This window comes from Pomacea canaliculata, linkage group LG2, assembly GCF_003073045.1.
Source record: "Pomacea canaliculata isolate SZHN2017 linkage group LG2, ASM307304v1, whole genome shotgun sequence".
Lineage (NCBI taxonomy): Eukaryota > Metazoa > Mollusca > Gastropoda > Architaenioglossa > Ampullariidae > Pomacea > Pomacea canaliculata.
Genome location: NC_037591.1, coordinates 42,584,976 through 42,612,392, shown reverse-complemented (window position 1 = coordinate 42,612,392; position 27,417 = coordinate 42,584,976). Strand labels below are relative to the sequence as shown.

The window sequence follows — 27,417 nt, the reverse complement described above, 5'->3', positions numbered from 1 at the left end:
TGGAGGATGTACATTGGACTCCTCGGACCTCCGCACTGGTTCTGGTGAGTTTTGTCCTCCGAGCCTCCTGTACCGCTGGGTGGTCGTGAACCTTTGACAGAGCTCTCAGTTTCAAACATACAGACCCCCTCTTTCAGCGTCTAACCAAGGTGTAAGGTTTGGTCTCTTGTTTGTGGGCAGATACAAGAGCATCTAGAGGCGGATAATTAGCATAGTTAATGGCAGGCCTCTAGGAGTCGCCACTGGTCGCGAGCTACAGAGCATGCTGGGATAACATCTGTGCGCAGGGACCACTGGGATAGCATCTTCCAGCCACACGGGTGCTTAAGATAACTGTGATTTATTTCTGCCCTTATTCCGGCCAGCGCGGGCGCGCAAGAGAAGATAACTCACTTGATAAATGTTATTTTCTTGCAAATCCAAAAGAAGTCCCCAGCGGAAACACGGTCCGAAAATGCGTGGCGGCGCCACTAGTACCCCTGCGGCATGACATCATTGCGCGGGCAGCGAAAGACGCGCGTGCTGGCCAATGAGTGACGCCAGGCGACTTCAAGTCCGCTTCACTCATTTCCGCCCTTGACGTCACGAACACGGCGAGTCACGATTGGCTGGTTATTGCGTGAGGTCAGCTGCAAATGAACCGTTTCCATGACACGCATTCTGGTTCATGCAACTTATCTCCTGTCCCCCAATCCTCATCTATCTTCACCTCTTTCTCTAAACTTAAAAAAAATAATAATCAGGCCACCAGCCTTTCCTTACCAGGATAAATAGTAAGTAAAAGTTAAATTCAAAACAAAAATTACAGGTAAACCATATTTTAACACTATATTTGGCTCTGTGTGTATGAGTGAGAAGAGAGAGAGAAGGGGAAGAAGAGTTGACGAGGGGTTGAAGGATTGTCGTGCTTATGCTCAGAGCCAACATCAGTAAGTCTGACATTTAACCTTTGTATGCAGCTAAAACATTTTAGAAATGCTTCAAAATACCATCTTAAAGACAATAATAACAATCCAGACCTCTGGCATTGTTGCTAAAACTAATCTGTAACTTGGATTTGTAAATTAATAGTCCATGTGACAGCTTGCTGGTAATTACTGATGTTTGTAATTCAGATGCTCATTAACCGCCATTGCCATAGCTAGCTCGTGTCTTTTGTTTAATGAACACGAGTGTACAGTCGTCAACCTTCATGGTCTCGCCGTTGTCTCAAACTTTCTCATCATCTCAATCAGCTCTCGCCGAAAGAAAAAAATATTTATAAACAACTGAGAAATGTTTGAAAATGGATTAGGAAAATAAAACTCTAACCCTCCAAAGTTTACCAAAATAAATTGAGAAATGTCCTACTCCCCTACTGCCAATCAATTTACAGATATGAAAACAGCTAAAAAAAAAAAGTTAGAGAAAAGTTCCTTTTAGTGATAATCAAAAACAGAGGAGGCCACACAGACCTTTCACCTACTGGGGTCAGGAGTGTCATCAACACAGCGATGAAATCACGGCGTGTACATAAGAAGAAAGAAAGCCATGTAAAGTTCCCATTACTCGCATCTTCAAGTGCCAATAAGCTCCAGCTCATTTTCTTGTAAAATTCCTGCGCTTGCCCCGACTTCCGGCAACGAGGTTCCATCACGTGTGCGCCAGTGACGGAGCGGCGACGTCACTTCATCATCCGCTGCATCAGTGAAGCGGAAACGCGGAGAAATTCACACGTCAGTTGTCAGGTAAGCTGAGGCCGTCTGTGAGGCACTTCACACTCCTTTCTTACACCCGTATTACTTTAAACTTACAGCAGTGTCTCTTAGTCTAAGAATATACTCTTGGTAAACTGTTTCATGGATAAGAAATGTGTACTCAGCAGTAGAAAGCTTGACCGAACTCTACAGTCTTTCACAAAGTTCAGGATTTCACAGCTTCCAGGTCTCTAAACAATTGTGGAGGTCCAGAAAATAAAGATGTGTAACATGCTATGTCCTACTGGGGTCGGTACATCCTTCTTCGACATGAATACCGCCCAAAGACCTGTTTGTTTTTATACACTAATGAGGCCTATAGACCTCTTTGTTTTGTGAATGTTTGGCATGTGTGAACACGGCGATAATAAACTCTCAGGCAATGCAACCCATCTTCACCGAACTTTGCATCAGTCTCGCTAACTTTCGATGTTTGTGTTTCACCGTTAACTTTTTCTTGAGGTTTGGACATTTATGTTTCACGGCCACCAAACTTTAGACGCTAATCTTTTTTCTAACAGCAACTTTTTTATAGTTCGGTTTCTTTTTTGGGGAGGTTTGGAGGGGTTGGAGGGAGGGTTGGAGCCAACGTGAAAATGGTTTGACATATGGGTGTTTCACTTTCTCGCTTTGCCTCTTCTGGCAAAATTTATGAGGCGTACTGTGGATTGAAATAAAGTTTGTGAACTTTTTACTTTCTGGTACGTAAGTCTCTCTCTTATTAAACCTGTGGAGGCTGTCTTGTCTTGCTCCGCGATGCATTTGCCCCGCTGTTGATGTCAGTAAGGGTCGTTAGGCCTGTCGTCGCTGCGTTTTCTTGACACGACTTTAACAAGACAGCCATTCCTGGCGGATCCAAGCAAACAGCAAGGAGAGACAAAAAGTGCGAAGGAAAGCCCGTGCTCACTGAATAGAGACGATTCAGTAGAAAAGCATACGATTGCTGTGGCGAAAGATAAGGCGCGGAGAAAGGAGAGGAAACAAATTACTGTAACGAACAACAGATTACTCTGGGAACACAAGATGCACGTGACCTGGTGATGAAAGAAAGCTGGAGCGAGAGAATTCGTGCTTCGTGGAGAAGGTCTGTGAAGCTGGTGCTGTGTGCAGTGGAGACGTCTGGGAAACTCGCGAAGCCTCGTATCGGAACGCCACGTGACGTCACTCCGGAATGCATTCTGGGAAAGTTTCGCCATGTTTCAAGTCCCATCTAACGACTGTCGTAGAAAAAATGCACGTTGCGTATTACATATCATAACCACTCTCAAAGTAGAATGTTTAACACAAGTGACACGTGATAAATGGCCGACATTTTAATCTTCAAAGGGCAATTACAGCTTGGGAGGCGCGCTCACTTACAAACACAACAAGTGTTGCTTACAATGCAAGGAGATGGAGCACCATATCAGGACAAAAACATGATAAATGTGAAACCTCCGGTCTAAAACATTTCTTATTTCTCTCATCGGATCCCTCATACAAACCCCTTCACCACCACCACGGCTCACCCCACCCACCCCCTAAAAAATAAGACGATCCAGAAAATCAGAAATTTCATGTTTACGGACTATGCAAGTTTTTTTTATCAACATATGTCTTTTCTGTATTTCATTGCCGTCTTCAGGTGTGCAATATATGAAGTGTCTACAGCTCGCGGCGATTTAAGCCATATGTCAGCATCCAGGCCGGCCTCGTTGCAAACGAACACAGAGAGGTTTGGGTGGGCAGGAAAAAAAAACTGTTACCAGAGTATGGCAGTGATAGAGAGAACGACGAGCAGAGTGAACGTTAGAGGCGGGGGAGAAAGGTTGAAGACAAATGGAGGCAAAGCCTCGTTGAAAGCACTTTTGTTGCAGAGGTAAGACGACTTTGAGAAGATAGTGTTAGTTCCCCTGCATCCCTCCTCCCTATATCATCCGTGTTATATGGAGGATGTCCAGGACCGTCTTCACCTCGAGTGTCGGTGTCTGACTGAGCAGCCAGCTTATTCTTTTTTCAGCATCTGATGAATGGTTGCTGATGAATTATGCAGCGTGCACAGGAGGAGAAGGTAGTGATTAAAGATTGTCTGATTTGATTTTCGACAGGGGCCTCGGGGAAAGTGCAGAGAGAGTTCTGCACGAGGGCTCCAGCAGACGTGCCAGGGTGAGCACAGGGTCTCAAGTCTTGTCTGACAGGACTGGCGAACATGTGAGTATTGCCCATCATGATGAGTCGACCCGATGGTATGGATGTTTTTTAATCTCATCAGTCGGAAATGTTATTCTTATCGGCACTGACTCAAAAGACTGCCTACCAGACATACAGGCAGGTAGACCAAAGTCATGATGGAAGGAGGAAAAAAGATTAACGAAGCTAAGGCCAAGAAAGAGACACAGAAAAGTAAAGAAAAAGGGGAGTGGTGAGCGAAACAGAAAATATAGAAATCACTAGATTTGAAAGAGGGAGCAAGGAAAGAAATTAAGCGAGAGAGAGAGAGTAACTAAAAAAAAAGAAAAAAAGAAAATATGAGAAAGAATAATTCAAAAGAAACAGACCCAAAAGAACCCTTCTTTCCCCCCCCCCTTCCCCACACACTCTTACTCATAGAGAGAGAGGGGGGAGAGAGAGAGAAATAAAAATGAAAACATAATTAGAGCTGGAGAGTGAAGGAGAGAGAAAGGGAAGAAAGAGAACCGAGGAAACAGAGAGTGAAAGAGAGACTATTCGAGCGATAACGCGCGAGAGGCGCTGAGAGCGAGGCACTTCTCAGTATAGATGCACGTGCAAAACACGCGCCTGGAGCGCGCACCCGACGTCATGCTTTATGACCTCCAATCCCCGACATTGTCGGCGTCGTCAGGAAATCGCGCCTCGAGCGTTTGCTCGTGTGGCAACGAGTCTCTCCGCTATGTGCCCTCTTCAAACGCCTGACCGACAGGTGCACGGACACACATGCAGAGCCACGACTCACGTGGTCTGCTGTCTGCAGGTAAAGTGGGTTATTCCGAGGGTGGTAGTGACCGACAGCCAGACGAACGGAGACATAAATGGACAAGACTCATGAAGAGCGAAAGAGAAAGATTTGACGGGAATGTCATCTGATTTGTTTGATACAGGATTCACACTTGACTGCCTCACATCAATTACTTAGAATGACAATAAATAAAATAAATATTCGTGTGTGTGTGTGTGAGCAATCAGAGTCCGACCACCGATGGCCAGGCTGAAGTGGTTCCACCCGCCAGAAGCCGCGGACCGTGACCTGCTCAGCGAAGCACAAAGAACCATAACTCGCTCAGCACTCGCTCTCGCTCGCCGCCAAACGTTCCACGGGTTGTTTTTGAGTATGTTGATGAGCCTTCTTCGAGGTATGTTTGTATTTTCTGCCTTTTCAGCGAACATACTACAGTAGATACTGTGTCTTGTGTCAACATTCACTCCCTTTCTACTGGCGGTGAGCTGGCGTGAAATGGAAAACACTCCATTCTATACTCCGCCTGCTCGGCGTTAATCGCTTTTCCTTCCATGTGCCCGCGGAGTTATGGATCATAATCACCTTTCTTTTGTCGCCTATTTCAGCTGGGACATTCCCACTCCAATCATATCTTAGTGAGAGAGAGAGAGAGAGCTATATTTGCGTGACATAAACATAATGTTTGTGCATGTAGGTAGGTAGCACGAGATGGACAAATACGTAGAGGTGTGAGGTGGGGTACTGATGCTTGCTAGCTGTACTTCCATGTTAGCTGGGGTAAATATATCTAGAACTCCATTTCTTCAGATATACTGACATCAACTCTCTTAAAATCCGCATCAGCTTTATTGCTACTGAAAGATTTCAAAGCTGACAACCAGAAGATACACGCAGGTAGAGTAGACAACATAAGCTACTCAGTGAACACGCATGTTGTATCTTATGCAGGAAATTTACTTCCACCTTGAACAATATATTGTCTGAAATCCTTAATAATGGAGTTTTTGTTTTTAATGTTTCTAGTCTGAAATCACGTGCTTCTAGATTTAAGCGCGTGCAAATAAATGTGAACAATTTTGTTCTGTGAATTGCTACCACGAGGACCGAGTGAGTGACGGAAGAAAGATAAAAATACAGATATGCAGAAAGATACAAGAAACAAAACTCACAGATGATAGAGGACAAGAGTAGTGAATTAGTAAACCTTTCTTTTACATTTATCCTCTCATTTCTTCTCTTATCTCTAAAGTTATAGTTTTCTCTCCTTCTCTCGAGCGCATACTCACACACACACTTTCTCGAGTGTGCTTTTTGTCCCTTGCCTAGAAAGTAATAGACTTCATTTACCCGAGGAAATACATCCCAGCCCCAGCAGCCAGTACTAATGTCCTCAGGCTGCCCCGACTGTTGGAGGCCAGAGGACGATGTCGGGGGCTCCGTTACCGTCTCACCAGCGCGGGGCAGATGTTGTGCTCGCAGACCTGCTCTCCTGACACTGAGAACTCTATGGGTGAACACAAAAATGTTGCAGGATGACAGAAAAATTAGACAAAGACAAACGAGCATTTTTATCCTGCATCCATTTCTCACGAGAAGTGTGCACGCGCAGTCGCTAGGTTTTTAACGAAAGTGGAGTGTAAGTGGAAAACATGGCTTCCTTCACTGACAGTCGACCACCAGAGGGCGCACCATTCATGACCAATCGTTCATGTGATTCGTTTTTTTTTTTAAATCCCGTTTTCCCTTTCTTGACTTTGGCATCGGATTTTATGAGAAAGGAGTTTTCTTTTCGGTTTTATTATTTTTTTGTGCTTTTTCTTTTTTTGTGTGTCACGAGTAGAAAGATTGCTTTTCTCATTGACTGATTGTACACTTTCAGTGTACCCGTAATTCAGACCACCAGACACTAGATTCCAGGACAGAGTGTTTTACTTTTTTCCAGAACATTCCGAGGTGCCTGTCGCTTGGAGTGCGGCTGCACTCACAAAAATTTTCGGTGTCTATCCCTCCTTCTCTTCTTTTTTTCCGGTCTGAAACGGGAAATTATTTTTTGCCGTCTACCGGCAGTTGTCAGAATGGAGGTAACCTCTCCTAGTTGTAGTAGTATTCTCTACCTTTTACTGACATTTCTGTCAGAGTATGATAAACTCTCCTAACTTTACTTTTAAACTTGAGAAAGACACACTCGAAAGGCCTTGCATAGATGCCGCCTCGTTGATATTTAAAAATTATACCAAGTTTACTTATAAAAACAATATTTTTCTTCTTTTGCCCAGTACTTGCACAAATACTTAAACTGAAAAACAGATTGATGTCCCTTGCCTCCTGTGTCACTGTGCTGAAGATTCTTCTTCAGTGGAGACAAGAAAATAGTTTCAACGACTTCTGCCTTCATTCCCACGTTCCTCTGTTGTTGTCTGGGACCGGAAGTGGTCTTTCTGATGAGTCTCTTTTTAATATCCATCTCCCCAAAACCATCCAGACAGACAATCAAGAGATGAGCATACGATGGAGCTGGCGACCATAAAGATGAGAAATATTATTTTAAAATGAAGATTCCAACACAAGTCGGCAGTGTTGAGGGAGGGGCAGGCCAGCTATATATAATTTCCGCATGCAGGAGCTATCGGAATCGCGAGCCTGGCTCTGAAGAAGTGCGCAAACGGCCGATGGAGCAAAGGGCTTCAATTTATGGCCTGGGGAATGGGCGCGGGTAATGTATGAAGCTATTAATGCGAACACATAACGACCCCTTCTGCCACCGTTCACTTCTCATTGCCATTCGTCAGTCTGTCGGCTGCGCGATGTGTAAAGCACACACGAGGTAGTCTGATGGTCGCTGGTGTTGGTGGTAAAGGTACTTGACCGTAATAGCAGAGGAAGTGAAAGTTAGGACCGTATGACTCGCTGAAATGACAAAAATTATCTTGTCACACTAAACTGATTCATTGGTCTCCTAGTACTACTTCTCCACCACAAACTTCACATCCGACACAGCAGCCGTGTTTGACTTTCGGGTATTGCTAAAACTACAACCGAGCGAGAAAGAAGAGAGGGGAAGAGAAATTATAAAACATTAGGGGGGAAAAATGAGATAAATATGACATCTTTTAGTCCCCTCCCTACTTGCAGAATTAGCTCCATTCAATCAATTTCCAGAGTAACATCACTCCTTGGGTGGTGTCAGGGGAGTGAAATCGCGCCCGTTCGCCAGGAGTTGCCTCCCTGATCTACGTCCGGACGTGCTAATGGTGGAAGTGGCTGGTCTGGTTGGCAGCGTGCAAATCTGTTGGAGGGCGCGAAGTGTGCTGTCGATTATCACAAGCCAAGGTACTAGCAGCACCACGGCTGGGTGAGAGCCCCCCGCATTAACTGATCGTATTGTGCTTTCAAAACACCCATCTGTTTATTCATTTTTTTTCTCTTCATGGCGGCGATGGGGAAAGAGGAGCCGATGTAAAAGCGTACTTACACAGGCCCGATTATAGAGCCCAACAGCGCCTAACTGCACCTAAAGCTGTTTATAGGGCCAGGCACACTCCTACTGACTTTTTTTAATGAGCATTTGGTTGTAGTATAGTTTGTAACTCGAGATTGCTTTAACTTAGAGAGAGATGAAATGAAGAAGTTAATCACGTGACTAGTTCAGAAGTAAGGCAGTTCGTTAATAAGTGTGTACCATACTCACAAATTCAAAGATGAAACATTTTATTTACAAACAACGTGTGGCCAAAAATATTACTATTACAATGAGTAAAATATTTAGCTGCACAAAATTACAGCCACGTGTAAGTGTGGGGCCAGTTTTAAGGGACACTGTTCATTAAATAAATCCTCAATTAAATTTAAAGTATATGAAATGGTGTAAGTCGTGACTCCAGAGTTCAAACAGAATTGTGGAAATGTTGAAAATTGTGTATTTGCCCTTTGTTTACAACTTTTTCCTTGGGCTTTAAAAATGCTAACGTTCAGATATACTTCTTGCCTCTTTGTCATAAAATTCTCTTAACAAATAAATCGTATCCTGCGCTTTCTCATAGACCCAGGGTGGATTTTGCAGGTCTTAGACGGACAACTTACTTTCGCAGACATTCCCCCAAATTCCAGAACATGTCTTCTGCAATGTATTCAAAAGCTTTAGAAGCAGATGACAGATTATTTCTGCACAGTACATTTTCAAATACTAATTTTGTACAACCAGTCTTTCTTGTTTTTAACATATTTTGTTGGCGTGGTCAAAATATTAGGATGGTAGCAACCACACTCCTAGTTTGCTTAATGAAAGTAAATATAGATGATAAAAAGAGAGAGAGAGTTTGTACTGATTTTCCCGATTTGAGTGAACAATGAGCTTTAATTTTTGTTCCCTTTGTTCCGACATTTGTCCAAAATATCCACCTTTTGTCTTGCTTTTGCTATGGATATGTGAATGTACAAACAAGCACACACGAAAACATGTGTGGAAGGGGTGAGGAAGAGATCATCTAAAACGGTGTGACCTCCCTAGACCGTGACCTACCCCAGACTTTGACGAGGGGTAAGGTCGTCTGTTATTATATTATTATATAGCATAGAAAAAGCTTGCACTGTATTTCTCGCCACCCGAATACCCACAGCACATCGTTGCGCCCTCCCTTCTGTGGCTGAGCGCCCTCGAGCAAAAACAACAACTCGTGGAAAGTGCAGCTGAGACAATGGCGATATGGCAGCAGGTCGCCCCAGGACTCCCGTTACCGATTATCTCCCCAGTTCCGACTGCCACTTGCTTTTTGCCATTCAGCGTCCGGGCCAGACATGAAAACAAGCCACGTTCGGACGCCAAATTGTGAATATTCATGAGATCGATCGAGAGTTTTGCCTTCGATGTTTCCATTACTCCTCCGGGAGCTCGGCTTTGAAAGGGCAAACGAGGTGAAAGCAAGGCATTCCCAGTTGTCGCTCTTGACCCGGGCTTTTTCTCCAGCATTTCCGGAGTTTCGTGAATTTTCATTTCCAAACGTGGTTTTGCGTGACTTGGGCCTGCACAAATGTTATTCTTAGTATTTAAAGTTTTCGTGTGCTGAGAAAAATGGCGCACAGTTCCACAGAACAGTTTACGAAACTCATAAGCACTCCAGAAAGCGATCAGAATTTCTTGAGAAAAGACCGAAAGAAGCGCGATCTCCCCATAAAAAATGCATATCGGGTAAATTATCATGTGCGGATATCAGATGATGATGATGATGATGATGATGATGATGATGATGATGATTTCTATGTTCAATAGCTATTTTCACTCCTTTTGCTTTAAGCGGACCCAAAGCTGCCGCGGGTTCCACTTTTTGGGTTTTTTCTCCCCCCAGCACTGGAGTCCGTCCCTTATTGCCCACGAGACGTGTAAAAACAAACGATGACGCATTATCAGCCAGGCAATAGCCAATAAATCAAAACAGAATTTGCATCCCGAATAGGCATGAGAAATTTAAGACCGCTGGTCTGGAGTCGATTCCGCCAAGACCAGAACTTTTGTGGGAGGTTAAAGCTTGACTCTACAAGGGGCTGTTATAGTCGGGGTAACTATAGTGGATCTGCTGCTTTGTTATGTAATCCTCAGGTTGCAAACAGCTTTTATTTATTCTTTCTTTGTTTCTTTCCTTTGTCATTTCGTCCTCAAGTTTGTGCTCCTCCGTTTTTCTGGACTGTGAGCCGCCAACATTTACTGCACAAAGACAAGAAAACGCTCGACTTGCCTTCTTTGTCACCGCAAAACACTCGCTGTTGCTTTGTTTTGTTTGGATTTTGAATTAAATGGCGCACATGTTTCACTTTTCTCTTTTGTGTGTGAGGTAACAGCTCCACTGTCATATTCTTCGTCTTTGCGGGCTTTTTGCCTGCTTTTTCTTGATATCTAAACCTAACCCTGTGAAAAATAAAAGTGAATATTCTAATCATTTAAAGCTTTCCTAACCGAACGGCATATGTTTTCCGACAACAAAAAAAAAAAAAATAAAATAAAAAAAATATAAAAAAAAATTGACAGTGGACTGTGTCTCAGAAAAGTCATAAAAGTGAATTTTGTTTCACGCAAACTACACCTGAACACAAGCAGTGCTTCCAAAATAAATACCCTGAAGAGAGCATGCATCATGTATTGCCCTCCTTGCCTATTGCAAGACAACCTTGATAACCAGTTTTAATGAACGATTTCAAGATACATCAACAATACTGTTGTTTTAACACATCAACATTATGTTAAAACTGAACAAGAAGAGAGGTGCAGACAGTAAAAAGTAAAAGTAAAGCTGAAACTGTTAACAGGCCAGAACGAGGCAAGAACACAGACAGACGGACACAAGACAGAAAGGGAGAAGTTAATTTTGTTCCCCTCTTAGAGGCTGGTACTCGGGGAGCTCAGTGCTGAATGGCTGTCAATTATCAGAATGGTTTATAGTCTCAGTCAAAGGCTTGTTTAAGGCGATCAGTGATGCACAAATCCGTCTTGCTAACATGCTCCCACCTCTCTTTGCCCTGTGAGAGAGAGGGAGGGAGGAGAAAGAGAGACCTCATAATTTTGGCTCTTTTTTAACAGTTTCACTCATGTCCAATCATTTCCTATTCGTAAAAGTCGATATCTTTAGAGGATTTACTCCCAAGAATTTCTAGTATACTTTCTAAGAGTTTTGTCAAGTTTTGTAAGCTGGCAAGCATTAAAATCTTCATAGAAAACAATTCTTTTCAAACCCGATGACTGGGAAAGGCCTTTAAATACTAGAATTTATTAAAATTATGACTTCCGACAGACCTTTAAATTCTAGAGTTTAACAAAAATTGTGACTAAGATAGGCCTTAAAAAGTTTTTTTTTTATAAAAAAATAATCCTGACTTGGCCTGGCGTCTGCCCGTTCTTTTGCACGATCTTCTCTGTTTCGCCTGGCGAGCCCACCCAACCCAAGCTTTGCTATACAAATGTTTCTTCAACCACCCTCCTAGTTAGTACAATGAAGTCCTCTTCACGGCAAGTTGTAAATCTGCCAGTGGCTCCTATTGCACAATGGGCAGTCGTCATCAATAAGTGATTGTTGCCCGCCCCCCTGACAAAACAGCTTTTTCAGCCCCCGACTTCCTCGCCGCCTGCCCTTTGCTCCTCGCTGATCCATTCGAGCTTTTTCTCCTCGCGGCTTTTTCTTCTTCTCACGAGGTGTTTTTGAGACTGAATTTCGCACAAAGGGATGGTGTTCTTTTTTGCCTTCTTCTCGAGGTCTGCGGTGCGGATTTGTAAGAGCGAGGGTGTGAGTAGTCGTGGTGAAGAGAAGCGAGCGTTGATGACATTTGACTGAGGGTCAGGGGCCGCGGTCTGTGGACAACAGCACGAAGCAGACGGAACGATGGCCGTGAAATAGTCCAAGGAGAAGGTGGATAAACATGAATGATCCAGCATCACAGAGACTGATGCATTGCAAACCAAGAAATACACACAAGTCTGTGCGATGCCATGACTTTTCTTCATGTACAAAGATTATGTAATGTCTTTAAAAAAATTGATCAATCTAATCCTTCTAACAAATAAAAGTGAGAAAAAATTTACATTGATTTTTTTTTTTTTATTGAGTGAGGAGCAACGTCTTCTGATAGTTTCTATCCTCCTCCCACCGTTAGTCTGTCACATTTATTAATGCTAGACACACAGGTATCTTTATGACCTTTCTGTCTGGATGAGATACCGTGGAACTATCTTTTTTTAATTACTAAATTAGTATTGCTCAAGTTTTGTTCTTTTAAAATACTCAGTTTCGTCACAGAGACACGTTCAAGGAGACAAAAAGTTAGCCAATATTCGATAAATCAGAATACTATATAACCACCACTTGAAACACGTGACTGCAGAAGCTAATTATAGACTTATTTCTGCAAATTTCCTTGCATTGTTGCCTTCCAAGTGGCAGAGTAATGTAAAGACTGGCGAGAAATGCAAGGTCCTTGAGAAAAAAGGAGGAGAGATAATAGACTAATCTGTTAGTCTACCCGGGAGGTGGTCCTCAGAGGATGAGGGTCCATCAACTGGTTAAGTGGGAAATTGTTTAGCGAAACGGACTTGACAGGACGGCGAGGAGCAGTCTTGTGAGGCAAGTGAGCGCTAGTATGCGAGTGCCTACCATCCTCCCTTTTTTTTAATGTGAATGATGGATGAGGTTTAAAAGTTTTCTTTCTGTTCACTTTTCTGCTGTCGAGTCGTGGTTAACACGGACTAAATGGAAAACTTGCTTCGATCAAGATCGTTTTTAAATGGTTTCTGGACAGGACTGCGAAAATTCTTGCAGACAGAATGCACAGGATGAAGGGGCGAGGAAGAAAAAAGGACAGAGTGAGAGAAAAAAAAAAGAGAGAAGGGACAAGACGGATCTTCCACTCGGATCTGCTCGCCAAGGTGCCCCGACGACAGACAAACGGGATTGTGGACAGATGAGTCTTTGGCCCTTGGTACCGATGCTTATCTCAAACAAATGCCTCAAGACTTGGATGAGCCGCGTTCCATTTAGCGCGCAGCTGGGTGGAGATGTCCGCATCTTGCAACAAGAATGACTTTTTTCTTTGGGGAGTGCGTGTGGGGTGGGTGGGAAGGAACGGGGGTAGTAAGGAAGAACATCGGAACTTCCTTCAGTAAGTTTATCCTACGGGCGGGTGGGATCGGGCAAGTCTTCATGTTGATTTGTTTACTAAACTGATGAGTAGTACTTGGTCTGCCGCCCGTTTATTATCAGCTCGCAGGAGATAGATATGCTGACTGGTTGACAAAAACGTCGCGAGCTCCCCCGGGTGTGTACGCATCAGACACTGATGTATGTGTAGGTGTATAGAAAATCAGTTTCTCTTGCTCTCTTCCACCCCTTACTTGTCCCCCTTCTCTATTTTTTTTTTATATTTCGCTTCTCCTCTTTCATTTTTCTCGTCTTTTCCCCCTTCTTTCTCTTTCCTCTTTGTCTTCGTCATCATCACATTGAGAACTAAATTTCTTTTCCAGATTTTACTAGGAGAAGTGAATGTAAGTGGCAAACAGGCAAAAGTAGTATTGAAGCGAACAAGTTTTAGAAATATTTTTCGGCGCTTTCAAAGGAACCAAAAAGTAGAAAGAAAAGAGAAAGAAAAGAAAAGAGCGGGTCAACAGAGGAAAGTGCTTGGTTGAAGAGGCGAGGTTGACGAGGTATGAATGAAGGCAACGAGCGGAAAGGCTTTTACGACCAACGGAAACTGTCGGGATCATGCACGAAGTTCGGCTTGGCCGTCACATCAAAAGAAAGGTTGACGAAGCGACATATAATGATCTTTACAAACGGACAGGTGTCTGCTTTAAGCGAGTGCTGCTCCTGTCTGCCAATAGGGGGTGTCTGCAGGAGGGCAGATTTTCTTTTCTTCACTCGGTATCTGCAACGTCACGTGAGTCGTAAAGTGAAGCGCACCATACTTGCAGGCAAATTAAAGTACAGAATAATCGACCTGCCTTTTACCCCGAGAAACACGTTCACAATCACTGGTGTTTACAAAACTTCAATTTAGCTTTATTTATTTTTTTATTTTTTTTTTATCAATCAATGTTTATAAACCATAATTGCAATTTATTTACTTGTTTATTTGCACTACCGCTGCGTTTTTATCAGTAGATTCGACTCAGTAGCTTTCATCCTCCTTTGCACACCCTCCCCTCGCCCTCATTGGATGTTTCGGGGACCCTTACCCTCTCCCCCCCACCCAGGCTTGCGATGTCAGCCGGGGTTGGGGTGGGTGGATGGTGGATGGTGGGCGGGGGGTCGGTCTGCATTGCGTCAAGACGGACAACGGGGTGGTGGCCGGACGACAGCGATCAATGCTCGCCAGGACTAACTGTCGCCCACCAAATCCTGACGAGACAGTTCTCTCCCCTCCATGATCCTCTAGACTCCCTCAACTCTTCCCCTCCTTCACCTCTTCGACATGGTCATTGCCCACCCCTGCCAGCCCCCAGCCCTTCTACAGCCCGACTGTCTTCCACCTCTCCCCACGCAAGTTCCCCATTCCCCATGGCAGCCGAGTCGATCCCCATGATTTAGGAAAATGGTCCTGAATAAATCAGTAGCCTGACATAAATCTGTCGCATGGGTCTTGGGTAGACATGATTGTCTCAATTGAATAAACATCAACTCCTCTCCTTTCCTCCACTGTGCCTTCTCAACCACCCCTCTCCTCCCACCCCCCCCTTTCCCTCTTGTCACAGGCTGCAGCAGTCGCACTCGGTCTCTCCTGACCTTTCTGGTGGTGGTGGAGTAGTTGGCGACATAATTTGTTTCCCGCTAAGTTTGTTAATTAATTTATTTATTTGTAATTCGAACGTCTAATAGCTAAGAAAATACTCTATTCGCAAGTATATGTGTGTGGTATATGCTAAGGCATATTTATATATCGACTTTATCACACGCGCGCGCACACACATAAATATGTGTGTATGTGTTACAGCATATTTATTGTATGGACAGATATTATTCGAGATGTTCAATGATGTGATTTAGACAACAACAGTCACTTCTTTACACAGAATGTGTCAGCTCGTGGTGTGGCTCCCTCGTACTGTCCGACCGACTAACTATTATGTGAAAATAATAATACAGCGTTTGTATACAGTGGCTTGTTGATTATGATGATGATGAACCATGATGATGACTCAATAAGACACCAATCATGATGGTCTAAAATTCAAAAATTATGTCTGTGCTGTCGTTTTAGTCATGAATGTGTGGATACATGTCAAATGTTTCCCTTTGTTCTATAAGATGGTAAACAGTATAAATCCTGGCAGTAAAAATGTATCAATAAAATAATAAAATACAAATTCGATGCCATTATTTGCCCTAAACTGATCGATCAGCTTGATAATTCTTTTCTTAAAATTGTATCACGCAACTAAGCAGTAAGAAAGCAACAACTCTCCGCAAAAATAGAAACAAACGTAGAAGGAAATATTAAAAATAAAGAAAGAGTGAGCGCGCGTGTATGTGTGTGTGTGTGTACACATACATCTCAGAGGTGTTGACTGTCCCGACCAGCAGCTGGCGGCCATCAGTTCTCTGTTCACTCCACTCTCCTGACGAGGTTTCACAATGGCGGTAACGGTCTTTCCTTTCTCTACGTTCGAAACCTTAAGCCAGAGATTAATCTCCCTTGACCTGATACCATTTTATCATTCTAATACTCTAAAGCTCTGAGAGTGTTAATATGGAGGCTCGGGACAAGGGCAAAAACATTGTGTGTGTCTGACACCGGAAGTATCTGCACGGGAAGTGTCTTCATACCTTCATGCTATTTTAACAGAGAGGCTGTAAAGACTGCTTGCTCTTCCTGCTATTTGTGAGTGGCAACTAGGAGAGAGAAAAAGAGAGAGGAGGGTCGGAACTTGACTGTCTGCAATTTTTTTTAAAGCTTCAGCTTCCGTCTAACGTAAGACAGAGAGTTTGAGATCAAAGAGTTTCCTGTAGTCGCCCATCAGTCGGAGCTTTCTTAGTGTAAGGTGTGTGTTGGCCATTTTGTAAATTAAAACCGCTATGCAAACAGTCGGCAGATAGTGATTATATTCAACAATATATGTCCGCCTCACACGACTTCTAGATGAGGAAAAAAAAAATGTCTATACACACCCATCATTCAATCGCTGTAAGCTCGCAACACGGCCACCAACCCTGGCTACAGCTGTTTCTTCACCTGCTCCTTGGCCTGTGGATATCTCATTCGTGGCCTTATTGTCAACCCTTTCCTACCTTTCAACATCAAATTGTCTACGCCTGCCTTTTAAACCTACAGCACTGTAAAGTTAAACCTCCTGTGGTTTTATACTCTACACACTGTATATCAAACTGGCACAGAGTTAAATTATGAAATGTCTGACCACGCGAGTGAGAGACGAAAGTACAAACGTTGGGGTGTGAGTCTTATTAGCTGACCGGCCTGCCTTCTGCATAAATAAATAAATGAATGAATAAAATAAAAAAAAAAGCTATACGAGAATGTAGCACAACCTTAAGATCTTCGAGGAAAAATCTCTCCAGTCAAATGGAAATGGGGCCAGCTGCAAGATGTTGACACTACCGTCCGGATTCCGCCTGGCGGAGCGAGAGAGGCTGCAGAATCTCATCAAATTTTGAAGTACGCTGCACGAGCAAGGAGACAAATAAATTAGAAACCGAGGAGAGATAAACACTGGCTTAGATTTGGGGTGAAGAAAAGATAAACAGTTGAACCTGAAAAATAAGATCCATCTTGAGCAGGCTCCAGACGGCCAGAGAAGACTTGGCGGTGGCTGCCGCGGGAGACGGAATCAAAGGTTCTGAGAGAAACCGGAGGAAATGAAGGTCGTTTATCATTTATCATTGAAGAAATCGGTAGGTAACAACACTGTATACAAAAAATGTGATCGATGTTAATAACGGAAAGGAGTGGGGAGGTCGATAGAAGAGAATGAGCAGACAGACTAATAATCTGTCTTCACGAAAAGGATGAGAAGTGGGATGTAGGATCGGTCCTGCAAGGACCAGTCTGGAGAAAATAGTGGTATGTATAGCAGTTTACAGCCGAGGTTCAATTCCACCTTAACGAGATCTTCAGACTATTCATATCACAAATTGCAGTAAAAGTTTCAGTTGTTTTGTTTTTGGTTTTTGTTTTTGTTTTTTTGTTTTTTTTGTTTTTTTTTTGTGTGGATCCTATTTTACAAATCAGAAGATAAAGAGTAATAATAATTATTTTATCTGGTTACGATTTTTATTCGCTGTTTCATTTCGATGGTGTGTATTCCCTGGACATTTTCTTTGTTGGTTTTTTGGGGGGTTTGGGTTGTTTTCTTTATGGAAGATGAAATAGCGTAGAAAATGTTCTGTAGGACTCCGTGCTGGTATCAACTGTGAAATTCCGACCGCTGCTGTGTCTAGAGACAGGACCACCATCGTCTATAGCACGCAGACCAGAACATTTCTTGACTAACACAACCTCCATGTACTGTTAGTCACAGAAAGCTTTGTCCAGTCAACGAAGATGAACATTAATTCCAGCAAGCGACACGTTGTTGTTGTAGTAGTAGTAATGTGAACTTACAGCGAGCAGCATCACAACAACAATAACAACAAAAATCGCACTGTGCGCAGACCAATAATGTAAATGAAAGATAACAGCAGAGGACACCGAGGTACGTATAGACACACTGAACAACATAAAGATTAGGTACAAGAGTAAAGGGCTAGTGCCATAGGATGAAAGGTCATGGGTCAAAGGAAGACTGCCGGATAACTGAGGTCGCAAAAGCGAAATCACTGACGGGTGGATGGGTGAGTGGGACGGCGATACAACAAAAGTCAGGGCATGTATTTTATTTTTTACATTTTTAAACAAGACGAGAATGTTGCTCAATGATGCAGTTAGTTATTATCATCACACAAACGTACTATACGGTTATTTTGTCAGGACATTCAATAACAGAGGCCTGACCAGTATAAATTATGGATAAATTATGTGTGCGCACATATTTCTTATAATTTAACATTTTTTGTAGTAGAATTATTTTAAGAAGCATTTGATTCCCTTTGTAAAAATAAAAGCTATTGCAGAACACAATTCCTGTTAACGGTTTCTCTCATTCTCATGTTTTCTTTATTCATTTCTTTCTTTCTTTGGTGTTACCTTCCTTTTTTTTTTTCATTTTCTTCTCCGTCTCATCTCTCCTAGCTCTACAACAGTCATGTCGACTCATACTACTACAACTACAACAACAACAATAATAATATAAAATGATCACCAACGTTGCTATGTACCTCAGTGTATAGTTTAGGCCTACAAGTGCACCAAATTATACTTTCGTGAATTTCCAAAGGATGAACAAGTAAAAAATTCGTTTGGGTTGATTTGTGCATGGGCAAGCATGTCTGTGTTTGTAGCATGTGTATAAACACGTAATAAAAGCCATGTGTGTACTAAATTTAGTAGTAGTAGTAGTAGTAGTAGTATACTGCAAATGACTCAGAAAATTGTGGTTTAGGAAAAACTGTTTTGTTTAATATCCTCTGTTTTCTCTATGAACATTTTAGTTACAAACATACATTTCACAAACTCCGAACATGTATTTTACTGTGTTTTTCATGGTGGCAGAGCACAGTTTTCATGCACTAATTACCAAAAGGCTGATTGTGGTGACTCACAGGACACCAGTACTAGTTAGACGGAGGTAGTACACATGACAAAAGTGTTAACACTGTGGCGACACTATCGTTTGACCAAACAAAGCAGGCTGATTTTAAACTAAATTATTTTGTACGGCCTGCCAATGATATAAATATCAAAATGACACTGGGAGAAAAAAGGTTTCCCACCCTGCTCTACACTCTCGGACAGTTCACTCACGAGAATCAACAGCCGTGGCCAGGTTTCTCATGGTAGGGACTGAGCTCTTGCAGTCAGAAATGCAATACCAAGTATGGACAAGGCTGCAATATGAAGGCAAAACCTCACAAAAGAGTAATTTTATTCCCAAACCGGAATATGCTTCTATCTGGGAAGCATCTTGGTCGCACCAAGCGCTCCCGAGTTCCGTGTCATGCGGCACCACCGGACATTCCTGGCGATAATGATCATTCGAGCTTCTTCGCCATCGCCGTCGTTCTCACATTTGCGCGCACACGTGCAAATGCACTGCACGCATGTGCTAATTATATGCACGCATGCGCAAATGATATGCGTGTGCGCAGACCGCATGGAAATGGAAACCTAACCAGGGACACAACCCCTCGGTGATCAAGCATGAGAAAAAGGGGGAGTTAAACAAGCAATCGATACGCTAATTGGGACGCCATCAAAGCTGTCTCGATCTGTGCTTTGTCACAAAAGTTTCCCTTGGTTAATTAAGCATCAGAAGTCTGACCTACAAATTTGTAACCATCTCATTGTCACCACAAACTTTTTAAAAAATCTTTTGAGTCTAAACCTAAGTGAAACCTAAATGTTTTATAGACGTGTCTCAAGCACAGGAATTTATCATTAATAGAATTATCAATACTTGTGTGTGTGTGTATGCGCGTGCGTGGATTTGCACATTTACAACTGATAAACCTCTAAATAAGACAAAACAATTATAACTGTCTATGTGTATGCATATTTGTATGGTTGCTTGTATACTTAAATTGCTCATAGCTGTGAAGCATTGCGTGCTTACTGTGACCGTCTACCACATTCCTGCCACACCTCACCCACCCGTGTTCCCCGAGTTGACACGTTTGTTCGCACTCAGGGTACCGCTGTTAACATCAGAAATCTGCTGCGACGCCAACACATCGTGTGGTTAGTAAGATTCCATTCTTAACACATTCTCTAGCTGCAACCTTCTCCGTGAACTTTCAATGCTTTGACCAAAGTTAACTACCGTTTGCTGTTGTGTGTATTTTTCTCATACCTACTTTCCTAAAACTTGAGCGACAGTGGTCTATAAAGTTAAGGTGTGAATCATAAATTAAATTCCTCTGACAGTTTCCACAGAATCACATTTTTGCAACCTAAGAAATGTGTTTGAAGAAAACTTCCCCATCATTAAGTCGAAAGCGCTTTTCTAGTAATTCTGCTTAATATGGAAATACTGTTTGGCTACAATGAAAACCTTCTAGTTTTCACATTTTCTCCTCTCCTTATTTATTAATATCTACTGTTTTCTTTATTTTAAGTAAACGGTTATCAAGGAATAACAGTCTAAAAAAAAAAAAAATAAGCAAAATAAAGTTAAAGAAAGGCAGCGAAACGATGAGAGAACTACGAAAAAAATCGTCTTTCGGCCATCTCAACTTTAAATTTAACAAATTCCTGTTTGAGTTATGGACAAAATCTGTGAAATAAAAAAAAAGGAAAATAAATGTTTACCTTTTACTTTTGTCTCAAAACTTGCAGACAACTCAAATTTTGGTAGTTCTTACTTCTCATGACTTTCTTGCAGACAGTTCGTGTGGAACACACAGCAACTTCTTACAAACAGTGGTTCCGGAAAAAAATGCTGACCTTTCATTCCTTTACAACCAAACATTTCAATACCTCTCGTAAGAACACAATGGTAGTTGCTGTCTGAGTTTTCCTATAAGCGGGCCCGTGGGCGTATCACAGCTTCGGAAGCCTTCGGAACATACTTTTTGAAAGCTATTTAAGTGGCCAGTCATGGCTCGTTCTTTACTCAATTTTGCCAGAGCAAAATAAAAAACGATCGGTTTCGAACACACCTACTTTCAACATCAGGCCTTACTCAGAGGCGAAGCTGATTTTACTTGACCGAAGTTCGAAGGCTTCCGAAGCTGTTTCACTGTTCAAGAAAAAAAGATACGCGGCCCGTGGACATAGAATCCCTAGGGAGGGTCGATACAGAATCAATCAGGCGAATCCCCGATAGTAGCGATGTGAGCGAGGAGACCTGCGCCGACTCACTCGCAGACATCAAAGAATATGGCGGAGGTGAGGAAGATGGTCCGATGTGTGCACAGTGAGGCCTCCTTACAGTCCTATCGTCTGCCGACGGTGCAGAAAATTGCCTCAGTTCTTGGTGAGGCCTGTATTTACATTTGGACATTATCCGGTGTTATATCTGGACATTATTTGTTGTTAGAACTAAGCTCACCTACAGTTTAAATATCAGTAACAGACCGCATACTGTCAAACGAGGGGCTGCTTATTACAAGGCGGTTTTTCAAGAACGAAAATTCCAAACAAAGTTCTGTTTTCTGTATCATATTATGTTGTCCCCTTAGGACCTGCAAACGGAACATTTTCTGCTTTATTTGTTTATTTATCTAGTGTTCTTAACTATTCTTCATTTTCCCACACAGAAATTTTAAAAGAACGCGTTGCCACATGTAAGCATTTTAACTACTCACGTGCGTAGTTAGTTTGTGTTGTCATGGTTTGGCAATTGATGACTTTAATGAATTACAAAAAATGCAAACTTCTAAATCTTTAGGAAGGCAGTAGGTTAACAGCAGGTGGGTAGGAAAATAGATCTTTACTTCATTTAGTGCAGCTTCGAAAAGGCTCACTTTCAAAGACATTTTTCTTCCAATACAAAAGAGGCACGTGACTCAAGGACTATTTGAAAGACCCACTCCTAACCTAAGCGGCTTGTCCGAATTGTTCAGAGGTAAGCTACAAAATTGCTTTGGAAGTGAAAAATCGTCATTCTTAATTTACTAATTATTGACTCTTTTACTTTTAGCTGTCGCTAATGGCGGTCTGACAGTCTTCCTCTGATCTTAAACTTTTGAAACAAGCGCCACTAGCGAGCCCAGCATGCTTCAGCAGACGAGCCAGCTACAGGCCGCCATTGTGGCAGTGAAGATGGAGGCCGTGCGGATCAATAAATTGCATGGAGGCAGGCACTGATGATGTGGACAATTAAGTGGCCGTTTGGCGGTTGGCTCAAGGTGGTGCGCGGCACATAAAAATCTTGCTGGACAAGCTGGGCGGCCATACCATTTGGCAGTTACTGCCCTTTGACAGTTATCACCCTTCTGGCGTGCCTCTCCCCTCATCCCCCGCTCCAGTGACATCTTCATCATCCTGGCCGCATGCGTCCTTCTTCCGATCGGGTGTTGGTTAATCTCTTCCCTCACCTTTATTATGGCTTTACCCTCCTTCTCAGAATAACGACTGGTTTTTATGTAGGTTTAGAGTATTTAGACTATTATTTTGTTGTCTTTACTCAGCAGTGTAATGATGAAGATGTCTAAACAATGAGAAATTTTTTTGTGATACACCCGATGCCAAAGGGAAGATAGAAGGAGGTCCACCTTCACAGTCGGCCTGTACTCGGTAGACTGAGGACGGCTGTGTCCATCTGCGGACCATGTTACTTTCTGGCTTTCTGTCTATCTTTTCTCTTCTCTGTATGTGTGTGTTCGCGCGCAGGTGGAGCGGGGGTAGGGGGAGAGAAAAGATAGAGGAGAAGTGTTTGTAGTTCAGTCATTCTTCGCCATCTTTCAGGACTGCGTGCCGGACTCAGCAGGCCATTAGAGATAAAGAATGGCCGGACAAGATTGTAGGACAGACCGGTCCTGCGGACCGCCCAGATGTGCTACCTCCGCGACGTGTTAAAGTTCTCGATGGCTATTCATCAAACGCCGACGCCGGGAGGAAAGACATGAAGCAAGCTACTGACACACAGGTACGTGTGCCATCGCTGACGATCTCGCGTTATCGTGTTTACCACTCGCCAGATATCGCGCGAGCTTCGTTAACCTCCGCGTGTGTGACCCTTGACCCTTCTGACCATTGCTGGAGATAGATAAAAACACCAAATCTGTGCAGCTTGGAAGCTGCGTGAAGGGTAGACAAGCAGATGTAACTTTCTGAAATGGTCGAACGGAAGTTTGTATACATTGCATCCAATCAGGGGAAAACACCCGCAAGAAGCGCACGCACGCACGCACGCACGCACGAGCTAGCTCTTTCGCTCATTCTGTATACAACGTCACATCCGCTGCCTAAGTCACCCGTTTGTGACGTCACGACCTGGTGCTGTTGACTCACGTGTGAACTCATTTGAAACGAGAGATTTGAGAAGCAGACGTGTCAGCCATGATAGTTTATGGCACCCGACTGGCAAGAAAGGAATCGACTGGTAATTGCTTTTTAAAGTGCCACATGTCCCCCGATTTACGGCATGCTTCAAACACTATCACACCATCCTTGTTGCCACACAACGTCAGCAGGCCATCAGAAATCACATTCTCCTTTTCGCATGCACACACACACACCAACACACACACCAACACACACACACATGCAGACGTACATGAGGGAAAGTGATAGACATCTCCATCTGCATCACCTCGACCACCACGGTTTGTCACCTTCTTTCATCTTCGCCATCTCGGCCGCCATATGTTTTGTCAGCCCTCGTGCTGTACTGGCCATTTGACTTGCCAGCGTCAGAAGCTGGCCATTGAGCAGAGCTCGTGTTTAATTAAACATACTCTCTCTCTCCCGACACCCCCGCGCTTTGCCATGCACTAAAGATCGAGTAACACCCGCCAACAATAACTGCGCATATTGTCGACAGTAACTCTAGCCACAGTTTATGCAGGCCCCTGCAAGTGGGTCCAGGGACCTCCTGGTGTTCACTTTCTTCTTCTCACTTCCGCTGTTCCATCCGCGCTCTCCTGTGTTTACTCCTCTCGCGATACATGCTATGTGGCTTAGCTTAGTGCTTTTTTAATTACTGATTGCTCGCTGATGAGGACTTAATACGGTTCCACTGGTCATTTTACAAAAGCAGTTTGACACTTAAGCCGTAAACTGCAAGAGAGCATTGGAGTTGAGCATAGCCTGTAGTGTGTTAAAAAATATTGAGGTTTATTTTGTAACGCCAGCTGTGGAGGAAAAAAAATCCAGTTGACAGCTGTTGGCAAAATTTCGTCTGTGAAAGCCAGCTGTACGCAACATTACCTCGAGGCCTACAGGCTACTTGATAATATCATCTTCACACAATAATGAATTTTGAGGATGGTATAACAATGTATGTACATGTAGTGTGTGAACTTGGAGCACTTGGATGCACGTGAGGTTGTTAAACCTTCCAGGGTGTGCCCGTTACTGTATTCTGTCCTGTCCTTGCAGTCTGTTGCGTCAGTGCACAGATGACAAATGTGTTTATCCTCTCCTGAATCGTTGCCGCTCAGCAGAAAATTAAACTGTGTGCCGAGGATCTTGTTCGTCTACTGCCTCCCTCCTGTCTGCACGTGTGTACGAGCTCGTGTACGTGAGTTCACTTCACACTGTGCACCTAACGTTGCGGTTGTGACTAATGTGAATAAGCGGTTTGTCCTCCTGAACACGGATACAGATTTACGTCACTATCTACGTCAAACAAAAACTTGACTGCTGCGTGACTTGTCGTATTACGTCATAGTGACGCAAGATGAATGACCCATTGTAACCTATTTACGTTTATCAACATTACTGTTTGTTACCGGATGTAACTTTTATTTTCTGAGCCGATTTCACACAAACAAGCAAGTTGACACTAACTTTGTCTTAACTACACTAACCAGTCCCCACATGACAGTCGAATGTTCAAGATGGCGCTAGAGAAAGGAGAAAGAAGACAAAGGTGCATGCGAGAAGGACTGAGTGGACAAGTGTAGACATCTGTCTGGTATCTAGGCATCGAGATTCAAATTGGAATTTCAATGAACCACACAATGATGGAAAGATAGAGCCTCACAAAAATAAAAACATTTAAAATGCACATAACCAGCTCTTCTCATCCCTACATCATCTCCACTGCTTACTTTATCTCACAAATTAAATTTCATCGTCTGTTTAGAGGATCAACAATAGAGTTTAATCGAAATGTCTCATTTCTAGCCATTTTGTTTTATAACTGAATCCGAAAAGATTTGTGTTACCTATTTCACATCCCAAAATCATTGCGGGTTGGTGATGCTGAAAAAGACACTAACGGCAATGAAAGCGATAAGCAGATTAGACGCAGGAGACGATAACATCGCTGAGACCTACAACATCTCTATAACAACGACCCCGTCAACCTGGCGCCATATCAAAATGACGCCGTTAAATCTCGAAATGGTTATTGAACGGCTTCTTGAAATGGAGACAAACTGGAGATATCATCATCATCATCATCATCATCATCATCATCATCATCATCATCATCATCATCATCATCATCATCATCATCTGTCGTTAGCTGTATACGATTTCTCAGACCATGATCCTGTCAATTAAATAGAAGCGAAAATGTCGGCCATTTTTCCGCAAACTGAAGGGTAGATTTAGCATGATGCTGGCTTTGCAATCTGAGGACTTAATTTACTGCTGTATGATACACAATAAGGGAATATTTGCAAACTGCTGCTTCTTTTACAAAATTCTTTATATGTTTTTTCTTCGCCAACTTCTATTTTCTAACGTATGCTTGCAGTCAACAAAGGGCATCATGTTACAATTTCTTTTAAAGCAAACGTTTACAAATGCGGTGTTCTTTAAAATAAAAAAATACGGAGAGTGTAAAAAAGTGTTTTTGACATTCGATACCATCGTCCATATCGCTGATTTGAGAAAAGAAAGATTTGTGTACACATTGAAATGAAACACAAAATAGTCTAAAAACTATGTCGACTAAAAGTACTTCATCTATCAATCAAGAGAATTCAGGAAAAGAGAAGGAATGTAAATATAAGAGACAGCAGCAGCAAAAGCTGAAGTAAATGCTTGTTAGTTTAAAAAAAAAAGAAGAAGAAGAAGAGAAACATTGCCCGACTGTTCTTTAAGAACTATCGTTTTCATCGGCATTACGTGTTTAATGATAAAGCGTTAAGATAAGCGTTATCTAACACAGATGCTCTCTACATCAAGAAACACTACAACTTTCATGGTTCAAACTAACGCCAGATACAATGGAGATAAAGCGACTGGAGCGAGAGGACAGAGCATAAAGGGTCAAACAGTTTGCAGGAATATCAAGCAAGGATTGCACGCGCTGGCCACGTTCACGGTCTGAGCGATAATAAAACGATGTTTGGGGCCGATCGCCAACACCACTAGGGAAGCCATAAAACTTACCCGTCAGGCGTTCGTAAATCTCTCAAAATGGAGGAACCGCCACCCAGTCAATGACTCGAGGCCACTTCTGCCCTCAGTGCTCGACTTGAGGGAGCTGTTGAGAGTAGCGGAGGGAGAGAGCAGGAAGATGGAGCAGGTTTTGAAAAGAAGCGTCAGTCTGGTCAGAAGAACTATTGTTTTTTACTTTTTTTTTTAAATGTTGTAACGCCACAAGCGGGTCGGGCTAAGCCAGAGACGAGAGACTACTTTGCCGGCACCGAGGGGCAGTTTTCCAGCTTGAGTTTCTCTGTCACATGCAACGAGCTACCAACAACATTCTGGAAGAGTAGACAAGCAAAACACAACGCTTAGCTCTTCCAGCAGTACCGTCGATTTCTCTGTCACCGAGCTTTTGAAAGAGTTATTCGTGAAGAATAATAAGAAGGCGCTTTCAGTCTGAACCTAGCTATCCGCTTAATTGCGTTTCAGCCAATCAGAGAGCAGCGCGATGCGGGCGAACAGCGAATGAGCGCGAGCCTGTGCCCTGGTCAGGGTTTGAGTGACAGGTGGGCGAGGGCGAGGCCCGGCTGCAGACGGCGCTGAGTGAGCGGGAGGGGGCAGGGCGTGCTGCGCAGCCTCCGCATTGATGTCGATTTCATTTCCGTGGCGGCCAATCCAACGCAGCTGTCTGCCGGGCGGCTCGCTGGCCGGCCCAGGCTCGTGTCTACAACAAGACGAGGACTGTCGAGAGGAAGAGTTCGGCATACACTCGGTGAAAATCAATTCACGTTTGTGTCACCAGCCATTACCGTACATTGTCATCAAATCTTTATTTCTTTATTCTCAAAGGTAACCGTCATATCAAAGCGGAAGCTATCGATGTACAAAGACCATTTCCTCGGTTTGTCTTGGAGGCTGTGTACGGACTGTCGCTAGTAGAACAGCGGGATACCGTGCTACAGCGGGAATCCAATGTTGCAAGTCATGTTTTGCACAATCAAAACTTCGTCTGTTAGCTATAGGCAATACTAGTACTACTACTATCCGTAGTACTAGTGTATGCTGTACATGTAATACAAGTGTACATATTATCCACAGAAAACTTACATATCGGGCAATGCAAGTGGACACTGTACCCACAGCATAAGTGTA

The 27,417-nt window shown here is 43.1% G+C and overlaps 1 protein-coding gene across 1 annotated transcript in view; it reads right to left on the bottom strand.

Annotated features, from left to right (window-relative positions):
- LOC112556839 (homeobox protein Hox-A5-like) overlaps positions 1 to 26,748 on the bottom strand; it is a 68,869-nt gene extending 42,121 nt beyond the window's left edge. The window contains exon 1 of the mRNA XM_025226217.1: positions 26,287 to 26,748. The gene's annotated coding sequence lies outside the window, so the exon portion shown is untranslated. The remainder of the gene's footprint in view (positions 1 to 26,286) is intronic.
- Between the last annotated feature and the right edge of the window lie 669 nt (positions 26,749 to 27,417).